The following is a 19,217-nucleotide window of genomic DNA, read 5'->3' as shown; positions in this document are numbered from 1 at the left end:
ACAGGGGTATATGGCCCCCTGCCTTAGGGGACTGTAGGACTAATCTTGGGAAGATCAAGTCTAAATCTAAAAGGAGTTCAAATTCATACTAGTGTGGTTGATTCAGACTATAAAGGCGAAATTCAATTGGTTATTAGCTCTTCAATTCCTTGGAGTGCCAGTCCAGGAGACAGGATTGCTCAATTATTAGTCCTGCCATATATTAAGGGTGGAAATAGTGAAATAAAAAGAATAGAAGGGTTTGGAAGCACTGATCCGACAGGAAAGGCTGCATATTGGTCAAGTCAGGTCTCAGAGAACAGACCTGTGTGTAAGGCCATTATTCAAGGAAAACAGTTTGAAGGGTTAGTAGACACTGGAGCAGATGTCTCTATCATTGCTTTAAATCAGTGGCCAAAAAATTGGCCTAAACAAAAGGCTGTTACAGGACTTGTCGGCATAGGCACAGCCTCAGAAGTGTATCAAAGTACTGAGATTTTACATTGCTTAGGGCCAGATAATCAAGAAAGTACTGTTCAGCCAATGATTACTTCAATTCCTCTTAATCTGTGGAGTCGAGATTTACTACAACAATGGGGTGCGGAAATCACCATGCCCGCTCCATTATATAGCCCCACCAGTCAAAAAATCATGACCAAGATGGGATATATACCAGGAAAGGGACTAGGAAAAAATGAAGATGGCATTAAAGTTCCAGTTGAGGCTAAAATAAATCAAAAAAGGGAAGGAATAGGGTATCCTTTTTTAGGGGCAGCCACTGTAGAGCCTCCTAAACCCATACCATTAACTTGGAAAACAGAAAAACCGGTGTGGGTAAATCAGTGGCCGCTACCAAAACAAAAACTGGAGGCTTTACATTTATTAGCAAATGAACAGTTAGAAAAGGGTCATATTGAGCCTTCGTTCTCGCCTTGGAATTCTCCTGTGTTTGTAATTCAAAAGAAATCAGGCAAATGGCGTATGTTAACTGACTTAAGGGCCATAAACGCCGTAATTCAACCCATGGGGCCTCTCCAACCCGGGTTGCCCTCTCCGGCCATGATCCCAAAAGACTGGCCTTTAATTATAATTGATCTAAAGGTTTGCTTTTTTACCATCCCTCTGGCAGAGCAGGATTGTGAAAAATTTGCCTTTACTATACCAGCCATAAATAATAAAGAACCAGCCACCAGGTTTCAGTGGAAAGTGTTACCTCAGGGAATGCTTAATAGTCCAACTATTTGTCAGACTTTTGTAGGTCAATCTCTTCAACCAGTTAGAGACAAGTTTTCATACTGTTATATTATTCATTATATTGATGATATTTTACGTGCTGCAGAAACGAGAGCTAAATTAATTGACAGTTATACATTTCTGCAAGCAGAGGTTGCCAATGCAGGACTGGCAATAGCATCTGATAAGATCCAAACCTCTACTCCTTTTCATTATTTAGGGATGCAGATAGAAAATAGAAAAATTAAGCCACAAAAAATAGAAATAAGAAAAGACACATTAAAAACACTAAATGATTTTCAAAAATTGCTGGGAGATATTAATTGGATTCGGCCAACTCTAGGCATTCCTACTTATGCCATGTCAAATTTGTTCTCTATCTTAAGAGGAGACTCAGACTTAAATAGTAAAAGAATGTTAACCCCAGAGGCAACAAAAGAAATTAAATTAGTGGAAGAAAAAATTCAGTCAGCGCAAATAAATTGAATAGATCCCTTAGCCCCATTCCAACTTTTGATTTTTGCCACTGCACATTCTCCAACAGGCATCATTATTCAAAATACGGAACTTGTGGAGTGGTCATTCCTTCCTCACAGTACAGTTAAGACTTTCACATTGTACTTGGATCAAATAGCTACATTAATTGGTCAGACAAGATTACGAATAATAAAATTATGTGGAAATGACCCAGACAAAATAGTTGTCCCTTTAACCAAGGAACAAGTTAGACAAGCCTTTATCAATTCTGGTGCATGGCAGATTGGTCTTGCTAATTTTGTGGGAATTATTGATAATCATTACCCAAAAACAAAAATCTTCCAGTTTTTAAAATTGACTACTTGGATTCTACCTAAAATTACCAGACAGGAACCTTTAGAAAATGCTCTAACAGTATTTACTGATGGTTCCAGCAATGGAAAAGCAGCTTACACAGGGCCGAAAGAACGAGTAATCAAAACTCCGTATCAATCGGCTCAAAGAGCAGAGTTGGTTGCAGTCATTACAGTGTTACAAGATTTTGACCAACCTATCAATATTATATCAGATTCTGCATATGTAGTACAGGCTACAAGGGATGTTGAGACAGCTCTAATTAAATATAGCATGGATGATCAGTTAAACCAAATATTCAATTTATTACAACAAACTGTAAGAAAAAGAAATTTCCCATTTTATATTACTCATATTCGAGCACACACTAATTTACCAGGGCCTTTAACTAAAGCAAATGAACAAGCTGACTTACTGGTATCATCTGCATTCATAAAAGCGCAAGAACTTCATGCTTTGACTCATGTAAATGCAGCAGGATTAAAAAACAAATTTGATGTCACATGGAAACAGGCAAAAGATATTGTACAACATTGCACCCAGTGTCAAGTCTTACACCTGCCCACTCAAGAGGCAGGAGTTAATCCCAGAGGTCAGTGTCCTAATGCATTATGGCAAATGGATGTCACGCATGTTCCTTCATTTGGAAGATTATCATAAGTTCATGTAAGAGTTGACACTTATTCACGTTTCATATGGGCAACTTGCCAAACAGGAGAAAGTACTTCCCATGTTAAAAAACATTTATTGTCTTGTTTTGCTGTAATGGGAGTTCCAGAAAAAATCAAAACTGACAATGGACCAGGATATTGTAGTAAAGCTTTCCAAAAATTCTTAAGTCAGTGGAAAATTTCACATACAACAGGAATTCCTTATAATTCCCAAGGACAGGCCATAGTTGAAAGAACTAATAGAACACTCAAAACTCAATTAGTTAAACAAAAAGAAGGGGGAGACAGTAAGGAGTGTACCACTCCTCAGATGCAACTTAATCTAGCACTCTATACTTTAAATTTTTTAAACATTTATAGAAATCAGACTACTACTTCTGCAGAACAACATCTTACTGGTAAAAAGAACAGTCCACTTGAAGGAAAACTAATTTGGTGGAAAGATAATAAAAATAAGACATGGGAAATAGGTAAGGTGATAACGTGGGGGAGAGGTTTTGCTTGTGTTTCACCAGGAGAAAATCAGCTTCCTGTTTGGATACCCACTAGACATTTGAAGTTCTACAATGAACCCATCGGAGATGCAAAGAAAAGGGCCTCAATGGAGATGGTAACACCAGTCACATGGATGGATAATCCTATAGAAGTATATGTTAATGATTGGCAAAAAAATTCTACAAGATTGTGGAATTCACAATCTAGTATTGATCAAAAATTGGCAAATCAAATTAATGATCTTAGACAAACTGTCATTTGGATGGGAGACAGACTCATGAGCTTAGAACATCGTTTCCAGTTACAGTGTGACTGGAATACGTCAGACTTTTGTATTACACCCCAAATTTATAATGAGTCTGAGCATCACTGGGACATGGTTAGACGCCATCTACAGGGAAGAGAAGATAATCTCACTTTAGACATTTCCAAATTAAAAGAACAAATTTTCGAAGCATCGAAAGCCCATTTAAATTTGGTGCCAGGAACTGAGGCAATTGCAGGAGTTGCTGATGGCCTCGCAAATCTTAACCCTGTCACTTGGGTTAAGACCATTGGAAGTACTACGATTATAAATCTCATATTACTCCTTGTGTGCCTGTTTTGTCTGTTGTTAGTCTGCAGGTGTACTCAACAGCTCCGAAGAGACAGCAACCATCGAGAACGGGCCATGATGACGATGGCGGTTTTGTCGAAAAGAAAAGGGGGAAATGTGGGGAAAAGCAAGAGAGATCAGATTGTTACTGTGTCTGTGTAGAAAGAAGTAGACATAGGAGACTCCATTTTGTTCTGTACTAAGACAAATTCTTCTGCCTTGAGATTCTGTTAATCTACAACCTTACCCCCAAACCCGTGCTCTCTGAAACGTGTGCTGTGTCAACTCAGAGTTAAATGGATTAAGGGCGGTGCAAGATGTGCTTTGTTAAACAAATGCTTGAATGCAGCATGCTCCTTAAGAGTCATCACCACTCCCTAATCTCAAGTACCCAGGGACACAAAAACTGCGGAAGGCCGCAGGGACCTCTGCCTAGGAAAGCCAGGTATTGTCCAAGGTTTCTCCCCATGTGATAGTCTGAAATATGGCCTCGTGGGAAGGGAAAGACCTGACAGTCCCCCAGCCCGACACCCGTAAAGGGTCTGTGCTGAGGAGGATTAGAAAAGAGGAAGGAATACCTCTTGCAGTTGAGACAAGAGGAAGGCATCTGTCTCCTGCCTGTCCCTGGGCAATGGAATGTCTCGGTATAAAACCCGATTGTAAGCTCCACCTACTGAGATAGGGAAAAACCGCCTTAGGGCCGGAGGTGGGACCTGCGGGCAGCAATACTGCTTTGTAAAGCATTGAGATGTTTATGTGTATGCATATCTAAAAGCACAGCACTTAATCCTTCACATTGTCTATGATGCAAAGACCTTTGTTCACGTGTTTGTCTGCTGACCCTCTCCCCACAATTGTCTTGTGAACCTGACACATCCCCCTCTTTGAGAAATACCCACGAATGATCAATAAATACTAAGAGAACTCAGAGGCTGGTGGGATCCTCCATAGGGGATCCTCCATATGGGATCCTCCATATGCAGAACGCTGGTTCCCCGGGTCCCCTTATTTCTTTCTCTATACTTTGTCTCTGTGTCTTTTTCTTTCCTAAGTCTCTCATTCCACCTTACGAGAAACACCCACAGGTGTGTAGGGGCAACCCACCCCTACAAAAAGGAAATATCTTCGTATAAAAACTAGGCGGAATCATTCTCTGAGACAACTTAATGATTTGTGCGTTCAGCTCACAGACTTTAACCTTCCTTTTCATAGAGCAGTTAGGAAACACTCTGTTTGTAAAGTCTGGAAGCGGATATTTGGACCTCTACGAGGCCTTCGTTGGAAACGGGATTCCTTCATATAATGCTAGACAGAAGAATTCTCAGTAACCTCTTAGTGTTGTGTGTACTCAACACACAGAGTTGAACCTTTGTTTAGAGAGAGCAGAGTTGAAACTCTCTTTTTGTGGAATTTGCAATTGGAGATTTCAAGCGATTTGAGGCCAATGACAGAAGAGGAAAATCTTCGCTTAAAAACTAGACAGAATCATTCTTAGAAACTACTTTGTGATGTGTGCATCCACCTGACAGAGTTTAACATTTCTTTTCATAGAGCCGTTTGAAAACACTCTGTTTGTAAAGTCTGCAAGTGGATATTTGGACCTCTACGAGGCCTTCGTTGGAAACGGGATTTCTTCATATAATGCAAGACAGAAGAATTCTCAGTAACTTCCTTGTGTTGTGTGTATTCAGCTCACAGAGTTTAACCTTTCTTTAGACAGAGCATATGGAAACTTTCTTTTTTTGGAATTTGCAATTGGAGATTTCAAACGATGTCAGGCCAACGGTAGAAAAGGAAATGTCTTCGTTTAAAAACTAGACAGAATCATTTTAAGAAACTAGTTTGCAATGTGGGCCTTCAACTGACAGAGTTCATCGTTCCTTTTCACAGAGCAGTTTGGAAGCACTCTGTTTGTAAAGTCTGCAAGTGGATATTTGGACCTCTTTGAGGCCTTCGTTGGAAAAGGGATTTCTTCATAAAATCCTAGACAGAAGAATCCTCAGTAACTTCTTTGTGTCTGTGTATTCAACTCACAGAGTTGAACCTTCCTTTAGACAGAGTAGATTTGAAACACTCTTTTTGTGGAAATTACATGTGGAGATTTCAAGCGATTTGAGGCCAATGACAGAAGAGGAAATATCCTCGTTTAAAAACTACACAGAATCATTTGCAGAAACTGGTTTGTGATGTGTATGTTCCACTGAGAGAGTTTAACGTTTCTTGTGATAGAGAAGTTTGGAAGCACTCTGTTTGTAATGTCTGCAAGTGGATATTTGGACCTCAACGAGGCCTTCGTTGGAAACGGGAATTCTTCATATAATGCAAGACAGAAGAATTCTCAGTAACTTCCTTGTGTTGTGTGTATTCAGCTCACAGAGTTTAACCTTTCTTTAGACAGAGCATACTTGAAACTCTCTTTTTTTGGAATTTGCAATTGGAGAGTTCAAGCGATTTCAGGCCAATGGTAGAAAAGGAAATATCTTCGTTTAAAAAGTAGACAGAATCATTCTCAGAAACTACTTTGTGATGTGTGCATCCACCTGACAGAGTTTAACCTTTCTTTTCATAGAGCAGTTTGAAAACACTTTGTTTTTGAAGTCTGCAACTGGACATTTGGAGTTCTACGAGGCCTTCGTTGGCAACGGGATTTCTTCATATAATGCAAGACAGAAGAATTCTCAGTAACTTCTTTGTGTTGTGTGTATGCAGCTCACAGAGTTGAACCTTTCTTTATACAGAGCAGATTTGAAACTCTCTTTTTGTGGATTTTGCAATTGGAGATTTCAAGCGATGTGAGGCCAATGGTTGAAAACGAAATATATTCGAATGAAAACTAGACGGAATCATTCTCTGAAACAACTTAATGATTTCTGGATTCAGCGCACAGAGTTTAACCTTCCTTTTCATAGAGCAGTTAGGAAACACTCTGTTTGTAAAGTCTGGAAGCGGATATTTGGACCTCTTTGAGGCCTTCGTTGGAAACGGGATTCCTTCATATAATGCTAGCCAGAGGAATTCTCAGTAACTTCCTTGTGTTGTGTGTATTCAACACACAGAGTTTAACCTTTCTTTAGACAGAGCAACTGGAAAATTTCTTTTTTTGGAATTTGCAATTGCAGATTTCAAGCGATTTCAGGCCAATAGTAGAGAGGGAAATATCTCCATTTAAAAAATAGACAGAATCATTCTCAGAAACTACTTTGTGATGTGTGCATCCACCTGACAGAGTTTAACCTTTCTTTTCATAGAGCAGAGTGAAAACACTCTTTTTGTAAAGTCTGCAAGTGGATATTTGGACCTCTACGAGGCCTTCGTTGGAAACGGGATTTCTTCATATAATGCAAGACAGAAGAATTCTCAGTAACTTCCTTGTGTTGTGTGTATTCAGCTCAAAGAGTTTAACATTTCTTTAGAAAGAGCATATGTGAAACTCTCTCTTTTTGAATTTGCAATTGAAGATTTCAAGCGATTTCAGGCCAATGTTTGAAAAGGAAATATCTTCGTTTAAAAACTAGACAGAATCATTTTCAGAAACTAGTTTGTAATGTGTGCCTTCAATTGACAGAGTTAACGTTTCTTTTCACAGAGCAGTTTGGAAGCACTCTCTTTGTAAAGTCTGCAAGTGAATATTTGGACCTCTTTGAGGTCTTCGTTGGAAACGGGATTTCTTCATAAAATGCTAGACAGAAGAATTCTCAGTAACTTCTTTGTGTTTGTGTATTCAAATCACAGGGTTGAACCATCCTGTAGAAAGGGAAGATTTGAAACTCTGGTTTTGTGGAATTTACATGTTGAGATTTCAAGAGAATTGAGGTCAATGACAGAAAACGAAACATCTTCGTTTAAAAACTGGACAGAATCATTCTCAGAAACTACGTTGTGATGTGTGCATCCACCTGACAGAGTTTAACCTTTCTTTTCATAGAGCAGTTTGACAACTCTGTTTTTGAATTCTGCAACTGGATATTTGGACTTCTTTGAAGCCTTCTTTGGAAACGGGATTTCTTCATATAATGCAAGACAGAGGAACACTCAGTAACTTCTTCGTGTTGTTTGTATGCAGCTCACAGAGTTGAACCTTTCTTTATACAGAGCAGATTAGAAACTCTATTTTTGTGGATTTTGCAATTGGAGATTTCAAGCGATTTGAGGCCAGTGTTTGAAAGGGAAATATCTTCGTATAAAAACTAGACGGAGTCATTCTCTGAAACATCTTAATGATTTGTGCATTCAGCTCACAGAGTTTAACTTTCCTTTTCATAGAGCAGTTACGTAACACTCTGTTTGTAAAGTCTGCAAGTGGATATTTGGACTCCTAAGAGACCTTCGTTGGAAACGGGATTTCATCTTACAATGCAAGACAGAAGAATTCTCAGTAACTTCCTTGTGTTGTGTGTATTCAGCTCACAGAGTTTAACCTTTCTTTAGACAGAGCATACTTGAAACTCTCTTTTCTTGAAATTTGCAATTGGAGATTTCAAGCCATTTCAGGCCAATGGTAGAAAGGGAAATATCTTCGTTTAAAAACTAGAGAGAATCATTTTCAGAAACTAGTTTGTGATGTGTGCCTTCCACTGACAGAGTTCAACGTTTCTTTTCATAGAGCAGTTTGGAAGAACTCTGTTTGTAAAGTCTGCAAGTGGTTATTTGGACCTCTTTGAGGCCTTCGTTGGAAATGGGATTTCTTCATAAAATGATAGACAGAAGAATTCTGAGTAACTTCTTTGTGTGTGTGTATTCAACTCACAGAGTTGAACCTTCTTTAGACAGAGTAGATTTGAAACAATCTTTTTGTTGAAACTACATGTATAGATTTCAAGCGATTTGAGGCGAATGACAGAACTGGAAATATCTTCGTTTAAAAACTAGACAGAATCATTCTCAGAAACTACTTTGTGATGTGTGCATCCACCTGACAGAGTTTAACCTTTCTTTTCATAGGGCAGTTTTAAAACACTCTGTTTTTGAAGTCTGCAAGTGTATATTTGGAGTTCCATGAGGCCTTCTTTGGCAACGGGATTTCTTCATATAATGCAAGACATAGGAATTCTCAGTAACTTCTTTGTGTTGTGTGTATGCAGCTGATAGAGTTGAACATTTCTTTATAGAGAGCAGATTTGAAACTCTCTTTTTGTGGATTTTGCAATTGGAGATTTCAAGCGATTTGAGGCCAATGGTTGAAAACGAAATTTCTTCATATAAAAACTAGACGGAATCATTCTCTGAAACAACTTAATGATTTGTGCATTCAGCTCACAGAGTTTAACCTTCCTTTTAATAGAGCAGTTAGGAAACACTCTGTTTGTAAAGTCTGGAAGCGGATATTTGGACCTCTTTGAGGCCTTCGTTGGAAAAGGGATTCCTTCATATAATGCTAGACAGAAGAATTCTCAGTAACTTCCTTGTGTTGTGTGTATTCCGCACACAGAGTTTAACCTTTCTTTACACAGAGCATATGGAAACTTTCTTTTTTTGGAATTTGCAATTGGAGATTTCAAGCTATTTCAGGCCAATAGTAGAGTGGGAAATATCTCCGTATAAAAAATAGATAGAAACATTGTCAGAAACTACTTTCTGATGTGTGTATCCACCTGACAGAGTTTAACATTTCCTTTCATAGAGCACTCAGAAAACACTCTTTTTGTAAAGTCTGCAAGTGGATATTTGGACCTCTACGAGGCCTTCGTTGGAAACGGGAATTCTTCATATAATGAAAGACAGAAGAATTCTCAGTAACTTCCTTGTGTTGTGTGTATTCAGCTCACAGAGTTTATCCTTTCTTTAGACAGAGCATATTTGAAACTCTCTTTTTTTGGAATTTGCAATTGGAGATTTCAAGCGATTTCAGGCCAATGGTAGAAAAGGAAATATCTTCTTTTAAAAACTAGACAGAATCATTTTCACCAACTAGTTTGTGATGAGTGCCTTCAACTGACAGAGCTTAACGTTTCTTTTCATAGAGCAGTTTGGAAGAACTCTGTTTGTAAATTCTGCAAGTGGATATTTAGACTTCTTTGAGGCCTTCGTTGGAAATGGGATTTCTTCATAAAATTCTAGACAGAAGAATTCTGAGTAACTTCTTTGAGTGTGTGTATTCGACTCACGGAGATGAACCTTCCTTTAGACAGAGTAGATTTGGAACACTCTTTTTGTGGAAATTACAGGTGGAGATTTCAAGCGATTTGAGGCCACTGACAGAACAGGAAATATCTTCGTTTAAAAACTAGACAGAATCATTCTCAGAAACTACTTTGTGATGTGTGCATCCACCTGACAGAGTTTAACCTTTCTTTTCATAGAGCAGCTTGAAAACACTCTGTTTTTGAAGTCTGCAACTGGATATTTGGTTTTCTACGAGGCCTTCGTTGGCAATGGGATATCTTCATATAATGCAAGACAGAGGAATTCTCAGTAACTTCTTTGTGTTGTGTGTATGCAGCTCACAGAGTTGAACCTTTCTTTATAGAGAGCAGATTTGAAACTCTCTTTTTGTGGATTTTGCAATTGGAGATTTCGAGCGATTTGAGGCCAATCGTTGAAAAGGAAATATCTTCGTATAAAAACTAGATGGAATCATTCTCTGAAACAACTTAATGATTTGTGCATTCAGCTCACAGAGTTTAACCTTCCTTTTCATAGAGCAGTTAGGAAACACTCTGTTTGTAAAGTGTGGAAGCGGACATTTGGACATCTTTGAGGCCTTCGATGAAAACGGGATTCCTTCATATAATGCGAGACAGAAGAATTCTAATTAACTTCCTTGTGTTGTGTGTAATCAGCACACAGAGTTTAACATTTCTTTCCACAGAGCATATGGAAACTTTCTTTTTTTGGAATTTGCAATTGGAGATTTCAAGCGATTTCAGGCCAATGGTAGAGAGGGAAATATCTCCGTTTAAAAACTAGACCGAATCCTTCTCAGAAATTACGTTGTGATGTGTGCATCCACCTGACAGAGTTTAACCATTCTTTTCATAGAGCAGTTTGTAAACACTGTGGTTGTAAAGTCTGCAAGTGGATAATTGGACCTCTACGATGCCTTCTTTGGAAACGGGATTTCTTCATATAATGCAAGACAGAAGAATTCTCAGTAACTTCCTTGTGTTGTGTGTATTTAGCTCACAGAGTTTAACCTTTCTTTAGACAGAGAATATTTGAAAATCTCTTTTTTTTGGAATTTGCAATTGGAGATTTCAAGCGATTTGAGGCCAATGGTAGAAAAGGAAATATCTTCGTTTAAAAACTACACAGAATCATTTTCAGAAACTAGTTTGTGATGTGTGCCTTCCACTGACAGTGTTTAACCTTTCTTGTGATAGAGCATTTTGGAAGCCCTCTGTTTGTAAAGTCTGCAAGTGAATATTTGGACCTCTTTGAGGTCTTCGTTGCAAATGGGATTTCTTCATAAAATGCTAGACAGAAGATTTCTCAGTAACTTCTTCTTGTGTGTGTATTCAACTCAGAGCGCTGAAGCTTCCTTTAGACAGAGTAGATTTGAAACACTCTTTTTGTAAAAATTACATGTGGAGATTTCAAACAATTTGAGGCCAATGACAGAAGAGGAAATATCTTCGTTTAAAAACTAGACAGAATCATTCTCAGAAACTACTTTGTGATTTGTGCATCCACCTGACAGAGTTTAACCTTTCTTTTCAGAGAGCAGTTTGAAAACACTCTGTTTGTAAAGTCTGCAAGTGGATATTTCGACCTCTATGAGGCCTTCGTTGGAAACGGGATTTCTTCATAAAATGCAAGACAGAAGAATTCTCAGTAACTTCCTTGTGTTGTCTGTATTCAGTTCACAGAGTTTAACCTTTCTTTAGAAAGAGCATATTTGAAACTCTCTTTTTTTGGAATTTGCAATTGGAGATTTCAAGCGATTTCTGGCCAATGGTTGAAAAGGAAATATCTTCGTTTAAAAACTAGACAGAATCATTTTCAGAAAGCAGTTTGTGATATCTGCCTTCAACTGACAGAGTTTAACGTTTCTTTTCACAGAGCAGTTTGGAAGCACTCTCTTTGTAAAGTCTGCAAGTGGATATTGGGACCTCTTTGAGGCCTTCGTTGCAAATGGGATTTCTTCATAAAATGCTAGACAGAAGAATTCTCAGTAAATTCTTTGTGTTTGTGTTCAACTCACAGAGTTGAAACTTCCTTTAGACAGAGTAGATTTGAAACACTCTTTTTGTGGAAATTACAGGTGGAGATTTCAAGTGATTTGAGGCCAATGACAGAAAAGGAAATATCTTCGTTTAAAAACTAGACAGAATCATTCTCAGAAACTACTTTGTCATGTATGCATACACCTGACAGAGTTTAACCTTTCTTTTCATAGAGCAGTTTGAAAACACTCTGTTTGTAATGTCTGCAAGTGGATATTTGGACCTCTACGAGGCCTTCATTTGAAACGGGATTTCTTCATATAATGCAAGACAGAAGAATTCTCAGTAACTTCCTTCTGTTGTCTGTATTCAGCTCACAGAGATTAAACTTTCTTTAGACAGAGCATATTTGAATCTCTCTTTTTATGGAATTTGCAATTGGCGATTTCAAGCGATTTCAGGCAAATGGTTGAAAAGGAAATATCTTCGTTTAAAAATTAGACAGAATCATTTTCGGAAAGTAGTTTGCGATGTCTGCCTTCAATTGACAGAGTTTAACGTTTCTTTTCACAGAGCAGTTTGGAAGCACTCTCTTTGTAAAGTCCGCAAGTGGATATTTGGACATCTTTGAGGCCTTCGTTGGAAAAGGGATTTCTTCATAAAATGCCAGACAGAAGAATTCTCAGTAACTTCTTTGTGTGTGTGTATTCAACTCACAGAGTTGAACCTTCCTTTAGGCAGAGTAGATTTGAAACACTCATTTTGTGGAATTTACATGTGGAGATTTCAAGCGAATTGAGGTCAATGACAGAAAACGAAATATCTTCCTTTAAAAACTAGACAGAATCATTCTCACAAGCTACTTTGTGTCGTGTGTATCCACCTGACCGAGTTTAACCTTTCTTTTCATAGAGCAGTTTGAAAACACTCTGTTTGTAAAGTCTGCAAGTGGATATTTGGACCTCTACGAGGCCTTCGTAGGAAAAGGGATTTCTTCATGTAATGCAAGACAGAAGAATTCTCAGTAACTTCCTTGTGTTGTGTGTATGCAGCTCACAGAGTTGAAACTTTCTTTAGACAGAGGGGATTTGAAACTCTCTTTTTTGGATTTTGCAATTGGAGAATTCAATCGATTTGAGGCCAATGGCTGAAAAGGAAATATCTTCGTATAAAAACTAGACGGAATCATTCTTGAAACGACTTAATGATTTGTGCATTCAGCTCATGGAGTTTAACCTTCCTTTTCATAGAGCAGTTAGGAAACAATCTGTTTGTAAAGTCTGGAAGCAGATATATGGACCTCTTTGAGGCCTTCGTTGGAAACGGGATTCCTTCATATAATGCTAGATAGAAGAATTCTCAGTAACTTCTTAGTGTGGTGTGTATTCAGCTCACAGAGTTGAACCTTTCTTTAGAGAGAGCAGATTGGAAACTCTCTTTTTGTGGAATTTGCAATTGGAGATTTCAAGCGTATTGAGGTCAATGACAGAAAAGGAAATATCTTCGTATAAAAACAAGACAGAATCATTCTCAGAAACTACTTTGTGATGTGTGCATCCACCTGACTGAGTTTAACCTTTCTTTTCATAGAGCAGTTTGAAAACACTCTGTTTGTAAAGTCTGCAAGTGGATATTTGGACCTCTACGAGGCCTTCGTAGGAAAAGGGATTTCTTCATGTAATGCAAGACAGAAGAATTCTCGGTAACTTCCTTGTGTTGTGTGTATGCAGCTCACAGAGTTGAAACTTTCTTTAGACAGAGGGGATTTGAAACTCTTTTTTGGATTTTGCAATTGGAGAATTCAATCGATTTGAGGCCAATGGCTGAAAAGGAAATATCTTCGTATAAAAACTAGACGGAATCATTCTTGAAACGACTTAATGATTTGTGCATTCAGCTCACGGAGTTTAACCTTCCTTTTCATAGAGCAGTTAGGAAACAATCTGTTTGTAAAGTCTGGAAGCGGATATATGGACCTCTTTGAGGCCTTCGTTGGAAACGGGATTCCTTCATATAATGCTAGATAGAAGAATTCTCAGTAACTTCTTAGTGTGGTGTATATTCAGCTCACAGAGTTGAACCTTTCTTTAGAGAGAGCAGATTGGAAACTCTCTTTTTGTGGAATTTGCAATTGGAGATTTCAAGCGTATTGAGGTCAATGACAGAAAAGGAAATATCTTCGTATAAAAACAAGACAGAATCATTCTCAGAAACTACTTTGTGATGTGTGCATCCACCTGACAGAGTTTAACCTTTCTTTTCATAGAGCAGTTCGAAAACACTCTGTTTGTAAAGTCTGCAACTGGATATTTGGACTTCTTTTAACCCTTCGTTGGAAACGGGATTTCTTTATACAATGCAAGACAGAAGATTTCTCAGTAACTTCTTCCTGTGTGTGTATTCAACTCACAGAGCTGAACCTTCCTTTAGACAGAGTAGAATTGAAACCCTCTTTTTGTGGAAATTACATGTGGAGATTTCAAGCGATTTGAGGCCAATGACAGAACAGGAAATATCTTCGTTGAAAAACTAGACAGAATCATTCTTTGAAACTACCTTCTGATGTGTGCATCCACCTGACAGAGTTTAACCTTTCTTTTCATAGAGCAGTTTGAAAACCCTCTGTTTGTAAAGTCTGCAAGTGGATATTTGCAACTCTTTGAGACTTCGTAGGAAACGGGATTTCTTCATATAATGCAAGACAGAAGAATTCTCAGTAACTTCCTTGTGTTGTGTGTATGCAGCTCACAGAGTTGAACCTTTGTTTAGACAGAGCAGATTTGAAACTCTCTTTTTGTGGATATTGCAATTGGAGATTTCAAGCGATTTGAGGCCAATGGTTGAAAAGGAATTATCTTCGTATAAAAACTAGACGGAATCATTCTTGAAACAACTTAATGATTTGTGCATTCAGCTCACAGAGTTTAACCTTCCTTTTCATAGAGCAGTTAGGAAACACTCTGTTTGTAAAGTCTGTAAGCGGATATTTGGACCTCTTTGAGGCCTTCGTTGGAAACGGGATTCCTTCTTATAATGCTACACAGAAGAATTCTCAGTAACTTCTTAGTGTTGTATATATTCAGCTCACAGAGTTTAACCTTTCTTTAGAGAGAGCAGATTTGATACTCCCTTTTTGTTGAATTTGCAATTGGAGATTTCAAGCGATTTGAGGCCAATGGAAGAAAGGGAAATATCTCCGTTTAAAAACTAGGCAGAATAATTCTCTGAAACTACTTTGTGATGTGTGCATCCACCTGACAGAGTTTAACCTTTCTTTTCATAGAGCAGTTTGAAAACACTCTGTTTGTAAAGTCTGGAAGCGGATATTTGGACCTCTTTGTGGCCTTCGTTGGAAAAGGGATTCCTTCATATAATGCTAGACAGAAGAATTCTCAGTAACCTCTTAGTGCTCTGTGTATTCAACTCAAAGAGTTGATCCTTTCTTTAGAGAGAGCAGTTTTGAAACTCTCTTTTTCTGAAAATTACATGTGGAGATTATAAGCTATTTGAGGCCAGTGACAGAAAAGGGAATATCTTCGTTTAAAAACTAGACTGAATCATTCTCAGAAACTTCTTTGTGATGTGTGCATCCACCTGACAGAGTTTAACCTTTCTTTTCATAGAGCAGTTCGAAAACACTCTGTTTTTAATGTCTGCAAGTGGATATTTGGACCTCTATGAGGCCTTCGTTGGAAACGGGATTTCTTCATATAATGCAAGACAGAAGAATTCTCAGTAACTTCCTTGTGTTGTCTGTATTCAGCTCAGAGAGTTTATCCTTTCTTTAGAGAGAGCATATTTGAAAATCTCTTTTTCTGGTATTTGCAATTGGAGATTTCAAGCGATTTCAGGCCAATGGTTGAAAAGGACATATCTTCGTTTAAAAACTAGACAGAATCATTTTCAGAAACTAGTTTGTGATGTTTGCCTTCAACTGACAGAGTTTAACATTTCTTTTTACAGAGCAGTTTGGAAGCACTCTGTTTGTAAAGCCTGCAAGTGGATATTTGGACCTCTTTGAGGGCTTCATTGGAAACGGGATTTCTTCATAAAATGCTAGACAGAAGAATTCACAGTAATTTCTTTGGATGGGTGTATTCACCTCAGAGAGTTGAACCTTCCTTTAGACAGAGTAGATTTCAAACACTTGTTTTGTGGAATTTACATAAGGAGATTTCAAGCGAATTGAGGTCAATGACAGAAAATTAAATATCTTCATTTAAATACTAGACAGAATCATTCCCAGAAACTACGTTGTGATGTGTGCATCCACCTGACAGAGTTTAACCTTTCTTTTCATAGAGCAGTGTGAAAACACTGTGTTTTTGAAGTCTGCAACTGGATATTTGGATTTGTTTGAGGCCTTCGTTGGAAACGGGATTTCTTCATATAATGCAAGACAGAGGAATACTCAGTAACTTCTTTGTGATGTGTGTATGCAGCTCACAGGGTTGAACCTTTCTTTATACAGAGCAGATTACAAACTCTCTTTTTGTGGATCTTGCAATTGGAGGTTTCAAGCGATTTGAGGCCAATGTTTGAAGAGGAAGTATCTTCGTATAAAAACTAGACGGAATTATTCTCTGAAACAACTTAATGATTTGTGCATTCAGCTCACAGAGTTTAACCTTCCTTTTCATAGAGCAGTTAGGAAACACTCTGTTTGTAAAGTCTGTAAGCGGATATTTGGACCTCTTTGAGGCCTTCGTTGGAAAACGGACTCCTTCATATAATGCTAGACAGAAGAATTCTCAGTAACTTCTTATTGTTTTGTTTATTCTACTCACAGAGTTGAGCCTTTCTTTAGAGAGAGGAGATTTGAAACTCTGTTTTTGTGGAAATTACATGTGGAGATTTCAAGCGATTTGAGGCCAATGACAGAAAAGGAAATATCTCAGTTCAAAAACTAGACAGGATCATTCTCAGAAACTACTTTGTGATGTGTGCATCCACCTGACAGAGTTCAACCTTTTCATGGAGCAGTTTGAAAACACTCTGTTTGTAAAGTCTGCAAGTGGATATTTGGACCTCTATGAGGCCTTCGTTGGAAACGGGATTTCTTCATATAATGCAAGAGAGAAGAATTCTCAGTAACTTCCTTGTGTTGTCTCTCCTCAGCTCACAGAGTTTAACCTTTCTTTAGACAGGGCATATTTGAAAATCTCTTTTTTTGGAATTTGCAATTGGAGATTTCAAGCGATTTCTGGCCAGTGATTGAATAGGACATATCTTCGTTTAAAAACTAGATAGAATCATTTTCAGAAACTAGTTTGTGATGTGTGCCTTCAACTGACAGAGTTTTTCGTTTCTTTTCACAGAGCAGTTTGGAAGCACTCTCTTTCTAAAGTCTGTAAGTGGATATTTGGACCTCTTTCAGGCCTTCGTTGGAAACGGGATTTCTTCATAAAATACTAGACAGAAGAATTCTCAGTAACTTCTTTGTGTGTGTATTCAACTAACAGAGTTGAACCATCTTTTAGCCAGAGTAGATTTGAAACACTCGATTTGTGGAATTTACATGTGGAGATTTCATGCGAATTGAGGTCAATTACAGAAAACGGAATATCTTCGTTTAAAAACTAGACAGAATCATTCTCAGAAACTACTTTGTGATATGTGCATCCACCTGACATAGTTTAACCTTTCTTTTCATAGAGCTGTTTGAAAACATTCTGTTTGTAAAGTCTGCAACTGAATATTTCGACTTCTTTGAGGCCTTTGTTGGAAACGGGATTTCTTCATATAATGCAAGACAGAAGAATTCTTAGTAACTTCTTTGTGTTGTGTGTATGCAGCTGACAGAGTTGAAACTTTCTTTATACACAGCAGATTTGAAACTCTCTTTTTGTGGATTTTGCAATTGGAGATTTCAAGCAATATGAGGCCAATGGTTGAAAAGGAAATATCTTCGTATAAAAACAAGACGGAATCATTCTCTGAAACATCTTCATGAGTTGTGCATTCAGCTCACAGAGTTTAACCTTCCTTTTCATAGAGCAGTTAGGAAACGCTCGGTTTGTAAAGTCTGGAAGCGGATATTTGGACTTCTTTTACGCCTTCGTTGGAAACGGGATTCCTTCATATAATGCTAGACAGAAGAATTCTCAGTAACTTCTTAGTGTTGTGTGTATTCACCTCACAGTGTTGAACCTTTCTTTAGAGAGAGCAGATTTGAAACTCTCTTTTTGTGGAATTTGCAATTGGAGATTTCAAGCGATTTGAGGCCAATGGAAGAAAGGGAAATATCTCCGTTTAAAAACTAGATAGAATCATTCTGAGAAACTACTTTGTGATGTGTGCATCCACCTGACAGAGTTTAACTTTTCTTTTCATAGAGAAGTTTGAAAACACTCTGTTTGTAAAGTCTGCAAGTGGATATTTGGACCTGTACGAGGCCTTCGTTGGAAACGGGATTTCTTCTTATAATGCAAGACAGAAGAATTGTCAGTAACTTCTTTGTGTTGTGTGTATTCAGCTCACAGAGTTGAACCTTTCTTTATACAGAGCAGATTTGAAACTCTCTTTCTGTGGAATTTGCAATTGGAGATTTCAAGCGGTTTGAGGTCCACCGTTGAAAAGGAAATATCTTCGTATAAAAACTAGACATAATCATTCTCTGAAACAACTTAATGATTTGTGCGTTGAACTGACAGAGTTTAACCTTTTTTTTCATAGAGCAGTTAGGAAACACTCTGTTTATAAAGTCTGGAAGCGGATATTTGGACCTCTTTGAGGCCTTCATTGGAAACGGGATTTCTTCATATAATGCAAGACATAAGAATTGTCAGTAACTTCCTTGTGTTGTGTGAATTCAGCTCACAGAGTTGAATCTTTCTTTAGACCGAGCATATTTGAAACTCTCTATTTTTGGAATTTGCAATTTGAGATTTCAAGCGATTTGAGGTCAATTGTAGAAACGGAAATATCTTCGTATAAACACTAGACATAATCATTATCAGAAACTACTATGTGATGTGTGCGTTGAGCTCACAGAGTTTAACCTTTCTTTCCAGAGAGCAGTTTGGAAACACTCTGTTTGTAAAGCCTGCAAGTGGATATTTGGAACTCTTTGAGGTCTTCGTTGGAAATGGGATTTCTTCATATAAGGCTAGACAGAAGAATTCTCAGTAACGTCTTTGTGTTGTGTTTATTCAACTCACAGAGTTGAAACTTTCTTTAGAGAGAGCAGGTTTGAAACTCTCTTTTTATGGAATTTGCAACTGGAGATTGCAAGCGATTTGAGGCCAGTGGTAGAAAAGGAAATATCTTCGATTAAAAACTAAACAGAATCATTATCAGAAACTACTTTTT

This window comes from Pan troglodytes, chromosome 22 (assembly GCF_028858775.2).
Source record: "Pan troglodytes isolate AG18354 chromosome 22, NHGRI_mPanTro3-v2.0_pri, whole genome shotgun sequence".
In the NCBI taxonomy this organism is placed as follows: domain Eukaryota; kingdom Metazoa; phylum Chordata; class Mammalia; order Primates; family Hominidae; genus Pan; species Pan troglodytes.
Note: the sequence above shows the minus strand (reverse complement) of the source record.